This window comes from Lethenteron reissneri, chromosome 13 (genome assembly GCF_015708825.2).
Source record: "Lethenteron reissneri isolate LAM-NWPU_2019-01 chromosome 13, ASM1570882v1, whole genome shotgun sequence".
Taxonomy (NCBI): Eukaryota; Metazoa; Chordata; class Hyperoartia; order Petromyzontiformes; family Petromyzontidae; genus Lethenteron; species Lethenteron reissneri.
In genome coordinates, this window is record NC_083791.1 from 1824198 (window position 1) to 1849047 (window position 24850).

The 24850-nt window shown below is 45.5% G+C and overlaps 1 protein-coding gene across 1 annotated transcript in view; it reads left to right on the forward strand.

Moving 5' to 3' along the window:
- The window catches only part of ACAD8 (acyl-CoA dehydrogenase family member 8), a 591584-nt gene that overhangs the window by 224081 nt on the left and 342653 nt on the right, over nucleotides 1-24850 (forward strand). The window lies entirely within an intron of this gene.

Here is a 24850-nt window from a genome sequence, read left to right on the forward strand (position 1 = left end):
TAATGGTATTGGCCTATGAAAACCTATCGTTTTAATGAATTACCTTACGTAAATAAGCTGTTAAATATACAAAAAATATCATAACAAACAATTTTTTTTTAAATATACATGTAAATAAAAATACCAAATTAATTATTAATTAGTTTATAAATGAACTTACCTTAAATTATGATAATCCTGTGCATCACCACTTTATCGCATCACATTGTCTCTCATCACTTCATCTCATCACTTTATCTCATCACTCTTATTTCTTTCTCTCTCTCAATCTCTGAATGCAGTCGTGTAGAGTTCCGGAGGTGATTTGCGGATAGCAAGTTCGCGAATAACTAGGGAATACTGCATCTGAACCAGCCTCACTGATGCTGACTCAGCTGTCATTGCGTGCCTGATGCAGCGCGGAAACATCCGCGCTGGGGAGGCAAAGGTGCCCGGGGACACGACGTTGACCACGCCACCCCCCTTGTGCACTCAGAGATACTCTCTCGTCGCATTTGCCCCAACAGCCTCTCCAGGCTGGACAGGGAATCTTTGCCTTTGTGTATTTGGTTAGTAGTGTTGGGGCCTCAGACTGTTATAATCAAGTTACTCTGGTTATTTCTCCACCTCACCAAAGTCCCAGGCATATTCACCGGGTGACACGAGCTGATTGATTTAAATGCGTCTTTTAATCGTCTGGAAGAGCATTACAACCGCCGTTGTGTGGAGAAATTGCATTAATATGACTTTCCTAGACCCCTGCCCCATGGGATCATTTGCGTTCAAAGCAAACATCCCCAAAGTACACCTCATCATATTTAAGCCGCTGGAATTGTTTTGTAGTTTGGGATGCGTGCAAGCGCATGTGGACTTTCTTGTAGAGTCATCAGTCAGTGATGAGTCCGTATTTCTCTCACTTGCCCTTGGCTGTCCCGTGCGCATTGCTTTAAGCTGATGGTTTTGGTCACGTGAAGTTATCTTGCTTCTCTTCTCATTCGTCACCTCAGCCAACACAGACAAAGTTAAATTCACAGGTTTTTTTAATGAGGGATGAAAATCAGATGCACGTACTGCAGATGCTGTTGAACTTTTTTCGCACCGTACACAGCCGACCGTGCTAATTCGAGGTGCAGGGGAAGGACAACAAATTAAGCACTAAAAACAGTTCTCATGAAATTAGTTTTCTATATAGATTATTTAAAAATTCATAGGTCCCAGTGGCTTCCTAATATTGGAACGAAGAGCATTCCAGATGACCGCAGAAGCGCAACTGAAAGTGTGCGATGCACCGACCGTCTTTGTTTTCTAGCTAACCAAAAGTCACTGTGAGGGATGACCGGAGTTTGTGTGATGAGATCAGCAAGTTATCGTGGTTCATTTGTGGCAAGCACTTCATGAGGTATGAGTGCGATTTTATAGGCCACGACTGTGTATCCATTTTCTCCAAACACTTTTTCAATTTCTAATTGCAGTACTGCCGTGGTGTGACGGGCAGCACACTGGACAATCCAGGGGTCGCCGGTTTAATTCCAGCTCCCGGCGCGGCGGTGGAAACACTGGGCAAAGGTCTTAAATCTCTCTCCCCAATCTCGCACCGCCTCTGTCCACCCAGCGGTGTGAATTGATTCACCACAGTTGATTGGCAGGTCACCTGTTGGGGGGTAAAATGTGAGTACTCCAATTTATTCCAAGACTCCTGGCTGGTGTAGAAGAGGAGCCTTAAAATGACCTCTTGAGCGGCTTTCTAGAGGCCCTTCTGCCAGCAGTGCTGTGATTGAGCAATTGCAGGGATTTACCTTGAACTATCCACCCACTCACTCACTTACTCTCCCACCCACTCACCCACCCACTGTCCCACCCACTCACTCACGCACTCACCCACCCACTCACTCACCCACTCACGCACTCACCCACCCACTCACTCACCCACTCTCCCACCCACTCACCCACTCTCCCACCCACTCACCCACTCTCCCACCCACTCACCCACTCTCCCACCCACTCACCCACTCACCCACCCACTCACCCACTCACCCACCCACTCTCCCACCGACCCACTCACCCACTCACTCACCCACTCACTCACTCACCAACCCACCCACTCACCCACTCTTCCAACGACCCACTCACTCACCCACTCTCCCACCCACTCACCCACTCTCCCACCCACTCACCCACTCTCCCACCGACCCACTCACCCACTTGACTCTATCTAAGATACAATCGGGCTGGGTTTCAGGTCCCACTGTACGTTGATGTTGTGGATGGCCAGGAATCGAATCGGAGTAAATACAAAGTGTGGAAACCCCCAAAAGATGGTTATTTATGCACACACATGCACACAAAACAAAGACAAAGATCCCCCGTATAGCATATAACAGACTTTTGGGGCAAGTACTGTGAGCGAGCACCTAAGAAGACCAGAACGGCACATGAGGCCGTGGGTGGCCAACACCACCACTCGTCATGTTAAGAAAGAAAAAGGTCCCTTATATAGCTGTTAGCAGATTGGGGCAAGGGCTCTTAGTGAGTAGCACGGAGGAAGGCACGACACACAAGGGTATGGGTGACCAGCAGACACGCTCAGCTACCTTTTTCTTCTGAGTCGCAATGTTTAAACTCTGCACCAGGTACTCATTCGAGGCTGATTCGACCTCGGGGAGGCCCATAACCGGTTCAGATAATCGGCACTGGTGTTGACCGTGAATCGGGTTCGTAGAGCAGTGCACTAACCGCTACACTACTGCTCCGCACACACACACACAGCAATAACAGCTGACGTTCGCCACCAAGGGGATGTGACATAACCAGGGTGCTTGTGCCAGGCAAGGTACACTATGAGGCCACGTGAAGTCTCGCAGGCTCGCTTGCTGGCAGGATGTCACGGGAAAGACCGTGCAGGTGTCATGGGTTGACTGACTGAGGATGCTCCCCACCTTGCAAGCTCACACATTCACACAGACACACACTTGCACATATATACAATATACAATCATTCCCGTTTTCCCCTTCATAGACTGGTGCACACACTGTTGGTGAGCACCTATTAGGGCCGCCATGACACGTGAAGAGAGGGTTTGGTAAACCTCATGCCAGCCTGCCTTCGCCCACTCAGAGGTGATGGGTATCCACCGTGCCAGATCCTCATTTAAAGCTGAGTTTGAATGTGTGAAGGCCTAGGAGGATGCCACTTGCTCTTCATGTTATTCGGACTGATATTATTTGTAGATTCCTTACTTATTTTAGTGACCCAGGTCACTCTTGCAAATGCATCTTTCCCTGCTCTCATCTCGAGTGCTTACCTGGTTAAACAAAATAAACCAAACTAATGGTCTGGTATCAAAATCCAGTTTTCCATAAATGTCGCGCGCTGTGTACCAACCACCGCGACACCGTTCCCTGCACACAGACGCAACGTGTCTGGGTTTTCGGCTCATTTATCACTGATCTCCCCGAGGCAAGGCACAGATCTGTGGAGATGAAGATTTGTAACACGTTACAGAAGTTTCTTCACCGGGCTAATGGATGGTCTATGCAAGGAATATGATTGTCTCTGTGGATATTTCAGCGATGTAAACAGATCTTTGGTCACCGTTGCTTCCAGCAATACTTTGTATCATTTCAACACTTCGAGGAGGAAAATAGATTGTTGCTCCGTAAACTAGTACATTATTCAGCTGTTTTCATTAACTTAATTGAGTGTTTGTGAAATAAATATACTTGTTGTAGGACGTTCTCTCCTTTGGGGCACTGGATTTCCAGATTATATTTTATTAATGAACCAAATTGACTTAATACGTCTATGCATATTCATACATTCCATTCATATTCATTATTTAAACTGGTGAGAATTCATTGATGTTCATAATTTATTTTGAGGGGTAACCAGGGACATTTTGTTATAGATAAAATTTCGTACAAATTGGTTAGGATGTACTCCAACTTGGTTAAGGTTAGGCCTTTAAATTTGACTTTTGTATGATTATTCTACAATACATTACACAATCTTTAGAATCCACTTATTGTGGTACGGGGGCTGAACTTACCATCTGAAGGGTGTGAGTTGAAATCTTGGTCACGGGTCAACTCATCCAATCATCCCTATGTGGTTAAAGTAAGACGGACCACCATATCCAAAAGTCAACATTGGTTGTTTTGCGGAGGCACTGTATCCCCACCGTAGGAATATGGAATTTCTAGCACTGGTTCAGGATGACCTGATGACCTGAATTCAAGATGACCTGAATTTTTAGCACTGGCTCAGGATGACCAACCGAGATACGGATCACTCCACACTCCTCTGTGAAAACATGTTGACTTGAACGGCAGCCGCTGTACTTTCCTCTTTACAATCCTCTTGTCGATTACTCGTCGCAGCAGGAGTTCAGCAGTTGGCCTCATGTACACACGCAGCAGCGACTACCATCTATGCTGTTTGGCTCTTTGCATATAAAATCACACGTTATATTTTGGGTGGCTTGGAGGGGGTTGGTGGGGAGGTGGGCTAATGCCCTCAGGAAATCCAATTTCTTCCCACATCTGAACATCTCATTAATAAGGAAGTGGCCAACATCTCACACTGTGCAGAACCGAAACACGAGTCTTGATACTGAACGAGGGCCTTCTTGGGTAGATAATGGTAATCTGTATTATCCTAAATCTTAACTTAAAGCTTTTGTGACTGCAGGAATTCATATTGTTTGGGTTATTTTTTTTTTACAAAAAACTACGACCTGTCGATCGCAACACAAGCGATCGTCATCAGGTGATGATGATCAGGTGATGATGATCAGGTGATGACGACCACTTGTGTTGCGATTGAAACGTCGTAGTTTTTAAATCCTTTATATTAAGTTCACTTGCTTGCTTGCTTGCGCGCTTACGACCGTGCAAATCTTTCGGTCGTTTTTTACCCACTTCCCGTGATCCAATCGAGCTGACATTTTGCACACAGACTCGTTGTGCGTGACAATTAATTTTCGTGAAAATTTTTAAATTTTTTTTTTACACTTTTTAGGGTTTTTTTTTATATGTAATTACCAATTGCTTAATGGTGGCAAGCAATCATCTGACCCATAGGTGGCAGCCATCTCAAGCCAGAGGACGAGAGGACTCGAGCCACCACACATATAAAGGATTTATAGTGAAAAACGTTGTTTTTACGAGTTAATTTTTTAAATCCTTTATATTGAGTTCACTTGCTTGCTTGCTTGCTCGCTTACGACCGTGCACATCTTTCGGTCGTTTTTTAACCCACTTCCCGTGATCCAATCGAGCTGACATTTTGCACACAGACTCGTTGTACGTGACAATTTATTTTGTGAAAAAATAAATAAATTTTTTTCCACTTTTTATGGAAATTTTTTTATATTTAATTACCAATTGCTTAATGGTGGCAATCAATCATCTGACCCATAGGTGGCAGCCATCTCAAGCCAGAGGACGAGAGGACTCTAGCCGCCCGTTTCAAAGACCAATGTGGGCTGGGTTGTGGCCCATTGAACACGCATATAAAGGATTTATAGTGAAAAACTTTGTTTTTACGGGTTAATTTTGTTGTTTTTTAACCTATCTACGTGACTTTACCGAAAGACCGAAAGACTATCTGTATTATCTTCTTTCATACGGCAGATGTGGATGCAGAGCAACTATACGTGTGTGCACGTTGAACATATTTTGCACCGTACATAGCCAATCGTGCTAATCGGAGGCGAGGGAGAGGGACGACAGCACTACAATTCTCACATTCAGGTGGTCAGGCCAGATAACCACGTCAGAAGCAGTGGAGTGTGTCGCTTTGATGTCTCCTTCATATTTGTGAATTTGGCATTGCATCGTTATACGTTGTATGGTGTCTTCTGGATGACCACAGGTCACACACTACTGGAGAGTTTTTAATTTCCCATTTGTGCATCATGGTTTGTACGGATGTGGTTTAGGGTGGACCATGAGCTTCGTGGAAGATAGAAATAAAACAGGGATCTTCTGCGTTGGGTCTTTCATTAAGTTCACGTGTGGCCAGCGAGTCTCATGAGCTTGATCAGTGGCAGCACGTGACTATCAGGTGTGTGTGTGTGTGCGTGCGCGGTCGTACGAATCGTTCTGCTCGTTTGATGAAAACAAAATCGGAGATTGTTTTACGCTCGTGAAATGCATGAGAATCCGTGTCGCTTTCATTGAAGCACAAAGCCAAACGCAGGGGCCTTGAGAGGTGGAGGATCGGCAACTGTTATCCATACGGAGCGTGGACCATGTGCTCACTGGTGAGAGGGGGGGGGGGGGGTCGGTTGGCCTGCACTGTGAGTGCATTAATCCGTGCGTCCGTTTCGCGCAATGCTCACAAGGGCCCGGGTGCCACAGACAAATAAGCCGCGATGTTTTTCAACGGCGTCTGCCGCAGCGAGGAGTTAATTGAAGCGATGCTTCCTTAAAAGTTGCGCGGAGCCTGGCTTTGTGCCCGTGTAAGCCGTGAGTCCTTCGGGGACAGCGTTTTACATGTTGATGTGGAAGACAACTACATGGTTGATGGTGTCAATTAACCCGCGGCTCTGCAGGAACTTTGACCCTGCTGGCGGGAGGGAGCAATAAGAGGCAGGGCTCTGTTGGGGTTTGTCTGCTTGCGCGTAATAGCGCTGTAATAGGGACATTACTTTTGTGTCTCTGGCCACAGGCACTCACAGTCTTTTTTTTCCTGTGCTCTTGTGTTTATCGCTCAGCTTTTTCAAATACTTAATTTGCTTGTACACCAACTTTCGAATATAATTTTTTCTATTTTGTTATTTGGATGTACACCCACTTCGGAAGAGTTTATCCTTGTTTCATAGTATTTGTTTTAAGGTTCATCGGCCGCTTATTGCATTTGCCGAGCTTGGCGGTACATGCCAGTAAATTCTCACCACTTCTTTGCAAGTGGGATCGGAGGATCGCAGCAACAACGACCAAAGTGGCAGAGCGTTTGGTGGAGCTGTGTGGACGAGCGAGTCCTCGGCTCTGTGTGTCTCTCTCGCCGGGTCCCCGCGGCTGCGTTTGAACCCACGTTGAACGCAAATCTCAATTTCACGTGGATGTTCTTTGTCACGGCGCGGTCGTAGTGAGCACGTTGGGCTCATTCCGTGAGATTTTCATCTCTCGGAAGAAGCCCGAGACTTGAACCCAGGATGATCTCGGTGGTGCTGGCTCACAGGACAAATCTACTTGACAACTGCTTCTAGTCAATGGGGTTGGGTAGATGCTCTATGCCAGTTGACTAGAGAAATGTTGGTTTTTGCATTGTCTTAGTCAACAGTGGCCTTTTGAAATGAATGTCTTGTGAATGAAACTGAATGAAACTGTCAATACTAAATTGCCACCAACATCAGAGACGTACAGATAATTAACCTTTGTATTCTGAGCAAACACTGACTATTGTGCTGACAGAACCAACCCCTTGAATATGTATTGTGTAACAATGAAAACGTGTTGCAAAATAAATATGCAGTGTACATGGCAGATGGCATTGAAGGGCTTGCAGCCATTAGATTGAATTCCTGGTGACAATTGTTCTCGGAGCTGCGTCTTGGTCTCCTCTGCGTCAACTCGGCCTCAGGTGACCACCTGCTGGGATACGTTACCGTCAGCACTGGAAGAGACGCAGAGCGCACGAGGCGCGCGTGGTGCTGACGATACCACGATCTCCTCGTGTGTCGTGCGCAGCTCACGTCACTGCCTCACGGTCACCAATGTAGAATGACTGCTGTCGAATACAAACAAGTAAACCCGTAAAAACATAGTTTTTCACTATAAATCCTTTATATGCGTGGCGGCTAGAGTCCTCTCGTCCTCTGGCTTGAGATGGCTGCCACCTATGGGTCAGATGATTGTCTGCCACCATTAAGCAATTGGTAATTAAATATTTAATTTGTTTTCCCTAAACAGTGTAAAATTTAGGAATTTTTTTTCCACGAAAATTAATTGTCTGGCACAACGAGTCTGTGTGGAAAATGTCAGCTCGATTGGATCACGGGAAGTGGGTTAAAAAACGACCGAAAGATTTGCACGGTCGTAAGCAAGCAAGCACGCAAGCAAACAAGCAAGCACGCAAGCAAGCACGCAAGCAAGCAAGCGAACTTAATATAAAGGATTAAAAAAGCAAACTTAAAGTGATTTCCCGCTCAAATGAGCATTGAGGTGGTGCTCATTGACCGTTCACAGCCCCGAGTCAGTGGTGGGAATTTCACGTTACTGTGGTGGTGGGGGGGGGGGTGCGAGCCTGTGGAAAGGGGCAAGCGCTTCTCAACGTGGTACTTGGCTTTTCGACCCTGAAAGGATGATGGGTTTAGTCAAGCCCACCCCAAGCGGTGGAAAATGAACTCGCAAGCTTTGGATTGTGAGTCACTCGCTTGACCACTGAGCTACCTGGCCAGTTGCTCAATGGCTTCATTGAGCATGAAAAAAAAGTTTGGACTAGACCACATATATATAGAAATGTAGATGGCCCATTTAAGTGAGGGTTGATTTGAAAAGTTTGGCAGGAAGAAAATGTAATAATAGCGAGTTGAATTCTTGAAGCTGCTGACATTTTTAAGATTTCGATTTAAATGCCAAGGTTCACTTGGTGGACTTCTTGTCTTAGCTTTCTGAATTAATTTGTTTTATTACAATTATCTCATGGGGTAAAGCATTTCAGTTGTACACGAAACATTGCCAAATTGAATTATGAATATTACATGACACTGTAATTGAACAACTTTCCTTGCAGGGGGAATCAACCCCCGATTTGAATGTTTTAAATCGTTGATGACTAAATCTCGCGAGCAGTTACAATGGGGATCTGGTTAACGTGGCGTGACATCTCGGCGAATGATGTAAATGTCAAGAGCCTTTTAACAAAATAAATACATTTGCTCATAATTTGAAATGTACGAAATCTAGCTGCACGATTCTATGAAGCAATTTTCAGGGTGAATTTCGAATTTGCTCTTGAAAAATTGTTTGGTGTGGTAATGATACATTTTAAAGTGCTCAGACATTATGAGCATTACTTGAGATTAAACATTTTGCACACGTTATTTATGAATAATATTTACATAAGTTCTGCCTTTAGGGTTCCTGTATAAACAAGTAATTAATTCCTGTGCATATTTACATGCGCATAACACGACAATCCATCGATATTCAAAGGTTTCTTGGCCGTACATTTCACAGTTCACATTCAGGTTAATTTTGTTTAACCAGGTGAGAGCCCAAGAGACCAGCACCGTCTCATTTGCAAGAGTGACCCATGGGTCATTAACCCCAAAGTTCATAAAAATATCCTTGCATTTTCAATTTTCTTTAACAGATTGCGAAGAAGAACACCATCATTACATACCTACCAAGCAGGGATTACATTTTGGGTTTTTTGTTGTTGCACTTTTTGAGGAAAAGTTACACTAGAGCTATGCACTTTTAAATCATCTCGCTGGAAAACTCGTTTTTTTAATAAATGATTTTTGTGTTTAGTTTGTTGTCCTTCCCCCGCACCCGTGATTAGCACGTTTGGCCACGGACGGTGTGAAAGAAGTTCAACATACGGACACGGGTCTCTGCCATATTCGTGTAAGTACGTGGCCTCTTACAGAATGTGAGGTAGAACGGTCACACAGTTGGATACATAGCAATGGTCACGATTCTTACGTGCCAATAACATACACAGTATAAGCAGAGGTTTGTGTCTCTACACACAAAGAGCATTTGTTTAAGTCATCATCCTCATCGCCTTATCGAGCAGTCTTTGTTTACGCATGCGATTTATGGACGCGTTTTGACCTTCTGGGTCTCATTAGCAGAGTAAGGGTTCAATTTCGATTTAAAGCTTTCGTGACTGCAGGGATTCATACTCTTGGATCTTTCGGTAAAGTCACGTAGAAGGGAAATAATAAAAGAATAAAAATGAAACAATAAAATTCTCACGACTTTTCGGCCACAACGCAAGCAGTCTGAGGACGGCTGCTTGTGTTGTGAGAGTTTGTTTACGTTTTATTTTTATTATTTCCTTTTTACGTGACTTTACCGAAAGATCCAAGAATAAGAGTAAGGGTTAATAGAGGTGTTTTGGGTTAGATCGCGTAAATATATAAATGTGTCGTTAAACCCGCCACCACTCGACACAGCCAACTAGTGTAAGGGTTGTCACGTAAACAGAACGTGGCCAATTCGTCACGAGTCCAGCACACCAGTGTGCTGGAGAGCAAGATCACAACATTTACAATCTGAGTACGACGTTTTGCCAGTAATTACAACTAGCTTCATCAGGTAACAGCCTACGTGTTGAACAATTAGGCTTATTAAGCAATTACTGCTGGTTTGACAGATGACATTGGCAAGCGCACTCCATCTTAACGATGGGGGCCTTGTTTAATGCGATTTTTTTTGTTACTTTACCAGGTAAGGCCCACTGAGCTATGCGTAAATCTTTTTCAGAAGCGACCTGGCCACAAATGATAGTTCAAAGCAGTGGTTTATCACGTGACAATTTATAACAGCCAAATACTCTAAGCACACGTTTCTAAATGTGGAGGGGAAAAAACGGAGGACCCAAAGAAAAATCATCGTGACCACGGGGAGAGAAAGAAGACATGCAAACTCCAAATATACGGGCGTCAGGGTCGGCATTGAACCCACGGCCTCCTGCATACCAGGCGAGGCAGTTAACATCTCGCTCGCGCGGCTCCCCTGGTGACCTTGCCTGTGACCTTGCCGTTGACCTTCCCGGTGACCTTCCCGCCCGTGAAACGACTCGGGCGGGCATCACGCGGCTCTCTGCGGTCCGTCGTGTGGCCCAAGTGCCGGGAATGGGTGGGGGGGGGGGTCTGTCAGCCCGTGTGCGCGCGTGGCCTGCCCGGGGCCCCTCTTTGCGTGAGCGCAACGCTCACTCGGTCGCTTGCTCTCTCTCTCTGTTATTAATGATTTACGCTTGCATTTAATTGAATGGCCCACTCCATTCCTGCTGCTTACCAGAGTCCCAGCACTGTGTGTGTCGGGGGGGGGGCTGAGGGGGGCCGCGGTTGGGGGCACGGTATTTTTACAATCGGCTGATAGTGAATGGCATCAATTCTACATCTCTGTGGGTTCTGCGTTATGAAAGCCAATGTCTCACAGAAATCGCTCTCTGTCCCAGCACTGCTTCTCTGGAAAACGTATGTACGCATGGTGGCGGCGTGTTTAATAATTTAGAAACGAGAGTAAAAACCTGATATGTGCCGCTTTGGGCTTTGGGCCGTCGCTACGCGTGCATCTCCCTTGTAAAACTTTTACTGATTTCCTCTGTGTGGTATTTGAGAGCGGGTGGCTCACTGGTGGAGAGAGCGGCTCGCAATTGGAAGGTTGCTAGCGAAATCCTGGTTTGGGGTTGACTCAGCCCACCCATCATCCTTCAGGTGTCAATAAAATAACTACGACTCTGTGGGGAATTCAACAGTGGTTGTCCTATAGATGGACTTGCTCCCGTCATGGGAATGTGTAATCCCACCAGTGGCTGGGGTGAGGGCTGTGAACGGGTAATGAGGCACTGCGCCAATGCTCATTTGAGCAGGAAATCACTTTTACTTTATAGGGAAATGTGACTATTTCACAGTTGTGAAGATGTATTATAAAACAGTGTGCATGTGAGAGACCAGATTATTCCAAACGTGATTGCACAAGGCACGAGTTTGGGCTGCGTCTTACTTCCCGGAGAATCGTACAATCCGGATGTCACGGTAATTATTTTCTGGAACTCGCTGGAACTGCACAACTCCGATGAGCACGGTTGGCCACGTACAGTGCGAAATAAATTCAACGTGCATATGCACAGAGGGGGATGAATGGTCTGGGGACTGGGTGTGGGCCCCCGTTAATCTGTGGATGGTGGGGGACTGGGCTAAGAGGGGGATTTTTGTTTATTGCCTCTTTGTTTACGGACGTCGTTGTTGTTGTTGCGTGTTTGCTGATTTTTTAAAAAGCAATTTTCCCATAATGTTGACACGCTGGTAGCACGTGAAAAAAAGAGAATGGATATTGCATTTCGACCGGCCCTTGCGGCGCCTTCAATAAAATAATTAATTGATTCACAAGCGAGCGCGAGTGAATATAGTTTTGTGAACAGGAGCACAAATGCATATTGTTTTTTTTATCCAGGCATACAAGCAAATATTAGTATTTTCTATAAACATGTCTTTGTCTTTTATTATTTATCTACTTTTATATAAGAATGAGAAAGGCCTGCCAGTCAAAATGTCAACACTTTTACATTTGCAGGTAATGGGTTTTATATTTTTACATATCCACGGTATGCAGGAATTGCCTCTGTGTGCATGCATGTGTGTGCATTCATATATATGTTGGGAGTGAGTTATACGGGCACTGTGATGCTAAGCACGTTGCACTATAGACCTGGTGACTCGGGTTCGATTCGTAGCCATGGAAAAACTGAAAGTGAGGTCCGTCTCCCAGGGCAGCTCGGCTGCAAATGGCAACGTGGTTGTGCATTCTGACTGCATCAGCGTTCATCACTTCGCCTCTTCAACATAGGTGCTCACCAACATCGCTTATGTAACAATATAGGCAGCATTTTGTGTGTGTGTGTATATATATATACGGTATATTGTTATTCGTGAGTCTTTCGGTAAAGTCACGTAGATAGGTTCAAAGAAAACGGCCACTTGTGTTGCGATCGAAACGTCGTAGTTTTTTGTTTGTTATTTTTTGTTATTTTCTTTCAAACTATCCACGTGACTTTACCGAAAGACCCAAGAATATGAATTCCTGCAGTCACGAAAGCTTTAAGTCAGTATATTGTTGTTTGTTTGCATACATATCTTATGGCAATTTTATGATACTAGCAAACCCTACGGCGCAGTCGTTAGGCGTGTGTGGAAATTTGACCGAGGGGCACACCACATTGGCTTGTCCATGGCGACACGTGGTGCAGGACGTTTCCCACAATGCCACCGTGGATCTGCAGCCTTTCACTGCTCAGTTAGGAATTGGAGGGCTCTTGCTGCGTGGTGCACGCAGCGAAGTGGCTTGTGCAAGCTCAGTGTGCGTTCGGGTGCATTTACTAACATCCGTGTTGCATCAGCTCAAATTCCCAGAGGGCAGTACTGCTATGCATGTTGAGCTTTTTTCGCACCGTACGTAGCCAACCGTGTCAGTCGGAGGTGCGGGGGGAAGGTCAACAAACTACAATTCCACATTCAGGTGGTCAAGCCCCAGATCACGACGTCTGGAGCAGCGCGGTGTAACCGCTGTGAGGTCTCCTTCGTATTTGTGAATTGGGCATTGCATCGTTATATATATTGGTACAGTCTGTTCTAGATGACACCAGTCGCACGTTGGAGCATTTTTTATTTTACATTTGTGCATCAGGTATCCGCATCTGTCGTGGCTTGTATGGATGCCGTTTAGGGTGGACCATGAGCTTCGTGGAAGAAACTACATTGCTATGGCAGGGACAATTCTCCCTGTTCGACCGTTTGTCGACCATGGAATGCAAACCGACTGACCCTGGAGGGATAACATTGAGACAAGACAACCCTGGATGGGATTTGTGATCCACCATCTGAGTTCTACCCAAATGCACGTTTGCATATGACAAACACACACGCACACCATAGAATTCCTCCAACCCATGCCCGATGTAGATGGCGCCCGTCATAGATAAGCATACTTCTGGTTGGTAGGAATTTCTCCTTTGGGTACAGAGCTTTAATTCTCTTACCTTGAGTGATGTGTGCGTGTGGGATTAACAAACTGCAAAAACACGCTGTGGTCCACGGGATGATGGCCCACAAGACGTGTTTGGGTATTTCAGGTGAATGTCACCGCAGCACACACGTGTGACGTTTGCTTTTCTGCGTGATGTGACAGATGTACGCATTGCGACCCAACCACGCGAGGTGTTTTTGCAGCTTGCACTCCTATGACAGGCTGTGGACATGTACACGTCCTGCAGAAAAGCCTCCAGAATATTAAAGATTGCAATTTATCGCAAGTGAAGTGAATGCGAATTTCTTAATTGTAGATAAACCAAAATGTTGAATGATAAAATGTCACCTTGGGCTACCAGTCACCCTCAGCACACATTTTCTCCCACCCCAAATATTAATTGGCAATGTTTATGTTCGCTCCTGAGACGTAAGATAAAATTTAAGATGAATTCCTTGGGTTGCGGACATGCAGGGCATGGCAGCAAGAGTTAAAGTACAAGTACTCACGAAGAAGCATATCAAGGCTGTGATGCATTGGAAGTAATTACTGCATAATGAGGCACGTAATAAAGTTTTAACTTTTCTTTCAGTGCGCTTCAAGCTTCACACCTCTGCAATGAGCACATGAGGGAGTTCCGCTGGTTAATAAAGTGGTCTGTGTAATATTTCTAACCGATGTTCGGCGGACATAATGGGGCTTTAGCTGACTTAAAACAAAGGGCATGGCTCGTGCTCCAAGTCTGTTAATATAAACGGAGTGTGTAGGAAGCAATACTCTGCCAGCCTTTGAAACACAAACATGACTCGGAGGGAGATTTGGTGGTGAGCCATGAGGTTGGCTGCCGCAGCTGTGTCACGCATTCATTTAGCGTGATGTGAGACCGTGCATTGAGCGAGAAGTCAAATTGAGCTAACACTGTGCATTGACAGAATCGTCATTATAATATTAAATGAGAAGGAATAACGGATGTACGATGATCCTATTGCACAGGGCTCTGTTTGAAGATGATAACGTCTGTATATTCATTGAAATGTCATCAAAAAGTATTTTTCTTTTTGATATTGAGATTGCAGCATGCATATCAAAAGAATGTTTTTACTGATAACAATTGTTAGTTATCTTATGGTTGTGCTGTGGGCAGACTAGGCCCTTCCATGAGAATGTGGACTTTCCACCAATAGCTCAGGGCCCTCAAAATATACACGGCACCATCTCATTATTTTATTCTTTTAATTCCTAAAACTGCTCAATGTAAAAAGTTTAGTCCCTGTCCACTTAGCCTCCAACAATACTTGCACACAAGAGAAATACACTTTGTTTTCACTGAATTATATCCAGCCCACACCTATGTTTCACAGTGAGGTCAATCAGCCGGTTGCCTGTGGTGGGGTGAAGTGTCGCTATTCACGTCTCTTCGAAGATATTTGGCCGGCGTGGAAGAGTTGGCTAAGAACCCTCCTTTGAGGGCTCCCTGGAGCTCCCTCTAGTAGAGACGCCCTTCTGTTAGCCGTGTGACGTGAGCGAGCACATTGCAGCCCTCCACCCTTACCAGATGTAGGGTCTTTGAATAATAGGTATTCATCGAATAATGAATGCAGCCTACTCCCCCATCGAGGTGTCTGGGTGAGAGGGATTCCACAAGGGAGACAGCAGAGGTGGTTCTGCGGTGTTCATCGCCCACCTCGATCATTTGCCGGCGAAGATGCCACTCCGTGGGGATTTACTGGAATGTGAGTCCTCCTTTGCCACGTGACTTGATACTAATGGCACAATTGGGAAATGCGGTAATTGGTGATAAAAGAGCAAAAACACTGAAAATGTGTTAAGCGCCACAGAGATGCTTGTTAATCTCAATGCTGCGTCTCACAGCATGCTCTGCCTTTCTATGATGCTGAGAGTGAGCCTCAGACGTGACCACCACAACTGCCCTTTATATGTGCCACACAAGCTGCAATTATAATGCAATGCGGATTTAAAACGCGACTGAATGCAATCCTGTTTCGAGACGATGTACAGGAGTAGGAGATGCAGCAGGGCCACGTAGGGTGAGGAGGGTGGGGTGAGAGGGTGGGAGGTTGAGGGGAGGAAAGGAGGTGATGGAAGGAGTGGGGGTGAGAGGGGGAAGGTGGGAGGGGGGTGAGGGAAAGGGGGGGGGGAAGTTTGGGGGGGGGGGGGTGAGGGGAGGAGGGTGAGGAGAGGAGGGAAGGACGTGAGGGGGTGATGGGAGGAGTTGAGGGGGTGATTGGAGGAGTGGGAGTGAGAGGAGAAAGGTGTGGTTGAGGTGAGGAGGGTGAGGGGCGGTGGGTGAGGGGTTGGAGGAGAGTACATGGCATAGAGAAATAGATTGCTGGAGTACATCATCATTCTTCTTCTTATTTTAAATTGTAGTTGCTGAGCACAGGCCCCATTGAACCAGAATGCCCAGTGGGCAGCAACGAGCACGGCTATTAAAATTGCAATATGTAAAGTAATCTGAAATATTAAAACATCATCTAAAACAATTCACGTTGCATTCGTGGAAGACAACGAAGCTGGAGCAACAAATCAGTTCGAGGAGGAGGAGGCGGAGGAGGAGAAAAATAGGAAACAGGGTCTTGAGCCAACACGCGGAAGAAGATGTTCCAGACACACTCAGTGCAGCAGTGGAGAAAGAGCGACCTCCCACTGAGTGGAGCACCAGGGATAGTGCTAACAGATGCCCTTATCTGCTCGAGAGGAGGGCATCGGGAGCAGATGAAGTGAGATGAGGTGGAAGAGGTGGGCAGCAGAGAGTTCATGTGTTCACGATGGCTGCTGCTGCCGTGTATGAAGCTTTGAGGTCACAAACTCTCCCAGAAACTGCTGTTTGTCTATGCGCCGTAAGATTGATGTATATTGCAATTAATTGCAAAACTTGAGATTTCTGGGTGGAAGAGTTTGCACAAATGTTTACCGAAGCGCCCGGTCAACAGAGCCAATGTTGGGTTTAAGCCCAGGAACTATGTGAGTGTATTTGCCATTTTCAGCATTGAAAATTTGGCCATATCGGGGTTGCAACAAGGGATCCATAATGTTTTACTGGGATTGTTTGCGGATTCTTGTGCAAAGTGTGTGCTTTGACATAGGGAATACAAATGATAATCGCTTATTAAAAAAGATTGCGAAAATATATATCACGTTTGCTCTTTCCCTCCCTTCTGTAAACATTGGCACATAATGGAATTTAAGAGAGCGGCAGGCGAACAAAATTAGCTAAGCTTTAGTCTCTCCGTGGCGAGATAGATAGCCACTGCGCACAGAATGGAGGAGGCTGGAAGGTCATTCACAGCTTGAGGCCAAACATTGCTTCTGCAGAAAGGTGACCTTTGCGAGGATGATTTTCTGTGTTTGTGCCAGACTTTGATGCCTATCACAATGTATAACAGCTCTGCGCAGCCGTCTGCCGAGTTAACGGCCACTGATGGCTAACATCTGTCCCGGGCTAATGCCAAATCAAAAGGATCTGTGTAGCGCAGCAAACCTGAAGCTGATAGGACAAGCATTGATACGACTTAGTACTTCAAGGTCAAAGTCATTTGAAGTTCAAATGAGCATTAGGTGATGCTAACTTAGTAACTTCTGTCAGTTGTGCCAACTCAATGGTGGAAATGCTACGTTCCTATGGAGGGGGCAAGTCTTTCCAAAGAAAGGCTGTTGCTGACTGTCCGCAACTTTGGAATGATGATCACCGAGATGATCCTTGTCCGGGGTTTGAACCCAGAACCCTTTCATCGCGAGTTGAGCGTTTTGCATAAGCCACCCTTAATAAGTATAACCAGTAAAAACAAAGTTTTTCACTATAAATCCTTTATATGCGTGGCGGCTAGAGTCCTCTCGTCCTCTGGCTTGAGATGGCTGCCACCTATGGGTCAGATGATTGTCTGCCAGTATTAAGCAATTGGTAATTAAATATTTAATTTGTTTTCCCTAAACAGTGTAAAATTTTGGGAAAAAATTTTCACGACCATTAATTGTCTCGCACAACGAGTCTGTGTGCAAAATGTCAGCTCGATTGGATCACGGGAAGTGGGTTAAAAAACGACCGAAAGATTTGCACGGTCGTAAGCAAGCAAGCAAGCACGCAAGCAAGCAAGCGAACTTAATATAAAGGATTTAAAAAAAGACATAGGGCCTCTATGTGTAATAGCCCATGGTATATGGAAAGTAGTTTCTTCAGTCCAATTAAAGTTTCAACCCAATTTTTCTCCATACATTTTTTTTACCATTTCATTCTTTCTGATTATGCATTTGTTCAATGTACTCTTGCCCGCTGTAAAAAAAAAAGCCAGATCCATGTTCTTTTGAAACTCTGGGAGGGAAAAAACTTTGTAAATCTCACTCTAATTTTAGTCTTAATTAGGATCCGAAGGGAAAGTTCAATTGGTGTTTGAATACCTTATTAAAAGTCCATTGTCCGCTGAATGAAAGAACTTAATTAAAAAGTAAATAAGTAACTTTTCTTTAAAAACTGTTCAGTGGTACTTATTAAACAACCACGAATAATCTCCTCCCATATACCAAGGTCTTTGACAGTTACTTTTTGTTGCAGGAGGTCGTTGTTTCTTAACATTAGACATTAATGAGAAATTGATTAATTGTACATTTAGAAGAAAAACATCATGAAACATTGGAGATGTTATTTTAGCACAATTAATGCAGTCATATACTCTCAAAGTTTGACTGTGTTTCCATACTTTGTACATTTATTTAGCGAAAATGTTTTTTCACGTGACTGTCACACAGAGCACTCTGTACATATATGGAGTCTTTTGTTACAACTGAGGTGTAATGGTGAGCACGATGGACTTTCAATCCACAGGTCGTCTGTTTGATTTTCTGGGGAGGCAATTGAAACATTGCTGTATGTTTCTGAAATCCTCCTTACGGTGCTTCTGTCCCTCAGCAGTACACATAGATGCACTGGGAGGATGAACTCTGATCATCCTCGCAGCGGCTTTTGGCTAGTCATCAAACAAATACGGTCACCGCATCGCGCGCTTGCAGGTGCGCTTCTGCGGCCGTCTGGAACCCTCGTCCTTCCGATATTAGGAAGCCACTGGAGCTATGCACTTTTAAATCATCATCCAGATTGACAACTCATTTTTCTAGATATGCTTTTTGCGTTTGGTTTTTTGTCATTCTCCTGCACCTGCGATGAGAACCGCTGGCTACGTACGGTCCTCAATAAATGTACAAAGTAATGGAAACACGGTCAAACTTTGACAGTACATGACTGCAATTATCGTGCTAAAATAACATCTCCATTGTTCCATGATGTTTTTCTTCTAAGTGTATAATTGTTCAAGGTTGAAAGCGTTAACGCTGCAGCCCTGCCCATCTATCCTTCTGTCCCTCCGTCTGTCTGTTTAACTCTACGTTTACGGACGGGTTGACCAGAACTTGGCAATAGAAAAAACCCACCGTGAAATGTTTTGCCTTGTCCCCATTGCCATGGCATGCCATGGCACACGATGCCACCTCATAATTGTGGCTCGAACGCTGTTTTGCGGCGCATCTTCGTCAGCCGTGATCGATCCACTGCTGGATAAAGGCCTCCATAACATACCACCTTTTCTCGCGCTCCTGCAATGCACATTGTCGACGTGCGATCGTGATCACGTGACACACCTTTAGGCTGCATAGCACCCTGTGAGACGCGATTAATACCATCCACCGTACTGTAATATGCATGAGTATTTTATGGGCACTGGCAGTGCGCTTGCTCGGGATGTTGGTGAATGCGTGATCAGTCCAACCTCCTGTTAGGATAGAGTACTTGAGTGACAGTTAACATGTTACCATATTAACGGGTGAAATTGCCCGGACGGCTGCTGTGGGTGGCACAACACTTTGCGTCGTGGTTTGCGACATCACATCAAAGTGCCTGACATCGCCTTGCAGCAACTCCTTGCATTCGCCCGTCCTAGCTGCCAGTTGCTCAATTTACAGAGGCCTAATTAGATATCCGCAGTGTCATCATGTTAACACCACTGTGTTCAGGATAAGTACACACTTTTTTCAATTACAACTATCCTCACCCTCATTGGGGGTGGGGTGTATTTTCAGGGTATGGCATTCTTCGCTGTAAGCCATGACGAGAAAAGCTATAATTTTGCTGTGGGGTAATGGTCTTTCATTCTCATATGAGGAAACCGCTGGAGCTATGCACTTTCAAATCGAGATAGACAACTCAATTATTTGGACCTGCTTTTTTGTGTTTGGTTTGCTGTCCTTTCCCCGCACGTCCGATGAGCACGTTTGGCTACGTACGGTGCGAAAGAAGCTCAATGTACGTACGTACATGCTCAGCACACTGGGCTTGCAATTCAGAGGTCACCGACTCTATTTGATCTCTCCGCAAGGCAGTTTAAATAATGTGGCAAGTTTATTAGTCCCCCTGCGCGTGCGTTAATGAGTACATGACGTCACTATTCGCGAACACGTGGTTTAATCACGACTGCCTCAAACTCGGATCGGGATCCCACGATTCGAATGGTGCTTCTTGCTCAGTCCTCTGACACAGCCACTGAGTCTCTTGAGGCGTACAGCCACATCAATTGAGATATTTTTTCGTATCAAACAACAAAAATTTGATTGCAATACTTTGAGCCTTCGCAAAGTGCCATTGTTCACATCAGGTTTCTAGAAGCTACTTTATATATTGTTTTCCCTGTGTGACAGGTAATGTGTGTTACATAGTCACGACAATGTTATTGGCTGAGCGCAGCTGGTCTCCCGAGGCCATCTCGACAAAATCAAACCCTGTTTGGATTCACGAAAGTGGTGGTGACACGTCCCCCGCTCTCATGAAATTAAGCTTCAAGCCATCGTTTTCAGAAATAAAAATCATAGCTTCGTGTTTCTTAACCCTCAAGCTAAAAGGGGACACAGACCCGCTTTGCAGGCGTGAAATTTCATTTGGGTGACACAAATCGGGATGGGGCATGGCCGTGGAGGAAGCCGGGAAGGCTGTGATGTCATTGTAGTCGTCCATAACAAAGTCGTTCTTATTAATCTTTGTCCCTGCTCCCCTTTACGGCTCAGGACATTTGTGGTATCGATTTAATAAAGTAGGTAATGTGTATATATATATTTTTGTACTAGAAAAGCCTTGCGGAGTCTTACGATTCTTTTGTATGTCGAAAGAAAATGGAAATCTGGAGAAAACCCATGCACTGCGGATTTAAATCTACTTGCTATACTGCCTCCAACAGACATTGTGTTGCCTTGCTAATATATCTCATGCTGGCCTTTGTCTTTGCATGATCTGCCAATCCTGTTAGTCCATGAGCCCAGACCAGATATTTGACCTGCCAATCCTGTAATACCCCGGTTTACGTCTCCCGTGTTGACGTCGTTTCGCAAATGCACCGTCACTTTGTTAACACCGCCACCTGATTAGCGTCGTCTTAACCCCACGCTTGCGTCGCTGAGAGCATAGCCAGTCCTTTCTGGTATTCGTCACCTCTCAGCCTTCACCTCCCACCTACCCTGTAAGCGGGATACTTTGCGCCATGCATAAATAAATGTACTGTGCTATAGAGTACAATATATTATTCACTTACGGTATTTAGTTGATTTGGAAAAATTTGTTTGATTTCACGTCGTTTCGATATTCGTCATCGCACCTTTCAGAAACGCGTCCCCGACGTAAACCGGGGTATTAATGTGCCTCCTCTTATGTGGCCAATAACGGGATTATTTAATAACCGTTGAAAATGAGTGTTACCGAATGAGATACTCTTATTGGCCGTATCAGTAAATTGGTTCTACTGACCTTAGATGGTACCTCTTTCTCCTCTGGCACGTGGACTAAATATCAGGCCGTCTTGTACAAGGGTGATCATGATCATGTACATGGGTGCACTACCATCAGGCACCATACTCTGTGGATTTACAGTAAAAACACCTTGGAGTTACAATACTGTATTTCCCCAATGACAAACTTGAGTTACGTCAAATATATATATTAATACATAATATGGGTTGTTTTGGGCACATTTCTCTTAAATATATATACCAGTCTTATAAGATAATAATTCTGCTCCCTAGTGCATTTGGCTCAACGAGGAATGTCTTCAATGGCATTACGAACAAACAAACAATCACATTAAATAAGTGGCCTTTCTTTGGAACAGAATGTTGTCTCAAAGAGCTTTCTGGATGGTACCAAGGCAGATTACTTAATTAGAATTGTAAGGTTAAAAGTTAAATTCCTATTCAGTGGCCAACAGTGGTTGTCCTATGGAGAGACTTAAAATTTGGAAAATATGGAATTTCCACAATTGCCTCAGGGCCAGCAATGGAGGTGACCATTGCCCCACTGTTGTTTGACCAAGATGACAATTTGACGCGACTTAGGTCTTTAAAAAAGGTACCCTTATATTCTTGCATAATTTAAACTATAGGGTATTTGCCTACTCTTCCACGCTGGTCAGACATCTTGGAAGTGGTAGGAGTACCCAGACTTTACACTACCGTATGTGACCTATCAATCGACTAACTATGGGGAACCCATTTATAGCCTGCTGGAGGGACAGAGACAGAGGAATTTAAGAAACGTTGCTGCTTTGTTTCAACTGGAGATCGAATCTGACCGTCGATCTCTGTGTATTGCAAGCTCACGGTGCTGACCATTCTACTGCGGCAGCTTTCGCAGGATAGTATTGTCTTGAAAAAGGTGCCTGATGATCCTGCAGCTTCAAATTGCAGTGAAGTAGTTTAAAAGGCTTGAGCTCTTGCAAAGTGCAGACTCAAATACCTGAACTCCAGAGTCCAAAGTTCACATCTAAAACATATATATAGGGAGATAGTATTCTGGGTAGTGAATACTGTTTTTCAAATGCTGGCTTTGAGTATAGATGCGTGCCAAGGATGCTAGAAATTTCACCGCAGGACATAGACACACAGCTTTGAGGTTCAGAGTCGAATATTGTGAATGCAATCACGGATGAGAGGTTGTGATTCTTAGGGGCAGGATGAGGGCATCCTACTGGGTCAGGTAATGGAGCAGAGAGGGCATAGATCAAGTGCAAGACCTAAAAGCCCATGGTGCATCGCTGGGCTTTCTGTGCTTGGTCACGAGAGCAAACCTGGGAGGTTGGATGTCAACTGTGCAGCAGCGCAGGATCTGTCAGAAAGAAGGAAGTCATTGTGACATGTGGTGGGATCGAAGATATTGGCCATGGTGATCTCTTGGCCTCTGTCGAGTTGGGATTTGGGAATTGGCTCTCCATCACCGCAGATATGAAGGGATGTTGTCAATCGCTGCTCTGAAGGTTACAGATTTATTGCGATGTTTATTAAGGATTTTGCTTTTTGTGAAGTTGCTGATGAAGTATGCTCAACCTGTTTATTTAACACCGTCAAGTGGCAGCGTAATGTCTGAAACTTTCTGCCAAGAGGCCGGCGCGCGCGCCTCTGGAGGATGGGGAACATCTGCTAAATCTGACGTTAACAGGCAGGAACGACCGTGACAGAAACACAAATTAAATCGGAAAGCGCAACCGGCGAAGGGCCCTACGCAGCAATAGTACCCCCAGAGCTCGCGCTGTGCACCTCCAGGTGCTTCGGCATTGGAACGGGGATACCATTAGCCGTCGAGGCTCTGGATGGAAAATACAGCCTCGCGCTAAAAATGACCCACGCCGCTCCATAAATTACAGCCGGAGTCGCGCACTGGAGAAAAAGAGGCCACCGAAGAGAGTGGCGAGGGCTCGGAGAGCCCAACTAGAAAGCACGGCGACGGGCCCCTGTTGGCGGAGCTAACGAGCAGCGGAGTGGCCGGGCGGCTCTGGGGAGGGGCGATAATGCGTCGTGTCAGGTATTCCGCGGCTAGCGTACGTGCAGTCCCGCCTGGAAAAACCCAGCGGTCGGCGGCTGGCAAAAACAAAAAAACGCCATTCAACGTCGTTTGCAAGCGCGCGCGCACAGCCCGGTTTTTTTTAGGGCCCAATTAAAAAAAGTTAGAGAATAAATTTGTCCAAGTGCAATTATTTCTTCCCCCCCCAGTGATGTACAAATGCAAAAAAGGACGTGCGTGCTACATGTTCTGTTGGCCTAGGTAGACCGTTGGCGCCAGGGTTGTGAGCGAACACCTGTAATTGCTATCCCTAGATTGCGCGCGACATCGCCGGATGAGCTCTGCGCTTGCCGACACGCCTTTGTGCCTCCATTGTTGATCACAGGTGTAACTGTTACACAGATTAGTCTCATGCATCCATTTTCATTCGTGTACATGACTACAGTAGACGTTGAACCCTGGTCACCGGGATCATATGGAAGTGTGCCAACCAGCACACCACCACTTACCATGTAATCAAAGACAAAGGCCCCCTATATACCTGTTGGCAGATTGGGGCAATGGCTGTTAGCGAGTAGCACCTATGAAGACACGGCACACGAGGATGTGGGTGACCAGCACGATGCCCGGCCGCCTTTTTCTCCAGAGTTGCGACGTTTACACTTGGCTGAGCCGACGTAGGGGAGGCCCAGGACCGGTTCAAATATTCGTCACTGGTGTTGACCGTGAGCGGGAATCGAACTCGGGTCGCTGGGTTCGTAGCGCAGCGCGCTACAGCTCCCCACTCACACACTTGCACACCACATACACACACAGGCAAGCACAAAGAAAGATGTTACACTTTTCCATTCACTGCGCCTGTGATGAATGCGCTTCTTTTTGACCCTTTCATTAAATTCTGAAAGGGAGGAGGAGGGGAGAGTACCTTGCGTTTTCTGGCAGGGTATTCTCTGCCTGAGTGCTCACACCTATATGTATGTGTGTGTGCGTCTGTATAGCTGCATCACTCTGGACGAGGATCCACATTCTTGGGGTGTAACGGGAATCATCCATACGGCTCAGTGCCCAACTTAGCCACCTTCAACAGAAAGTGCACAGCGCATATTCGAGTAGACCAAGACATCCGCAGAATATTGCAGTGTTAATACGTGCAGCTGCCATACAATCCCTGGCATATTACCCTTCACTCACTCTCATTGCTAGGGATCCTTCACTGTGGAATGTTTTATGGCAGTTGCAATCGAGGGAGGGAGTCGTCTCTGGAGAGCGGCCCGTGTGTGTGGTAGATTAAAGATGATTTTCGCGTGAGCTGGAATCCTACAAGCCGCTGAAATTGTTTACCGG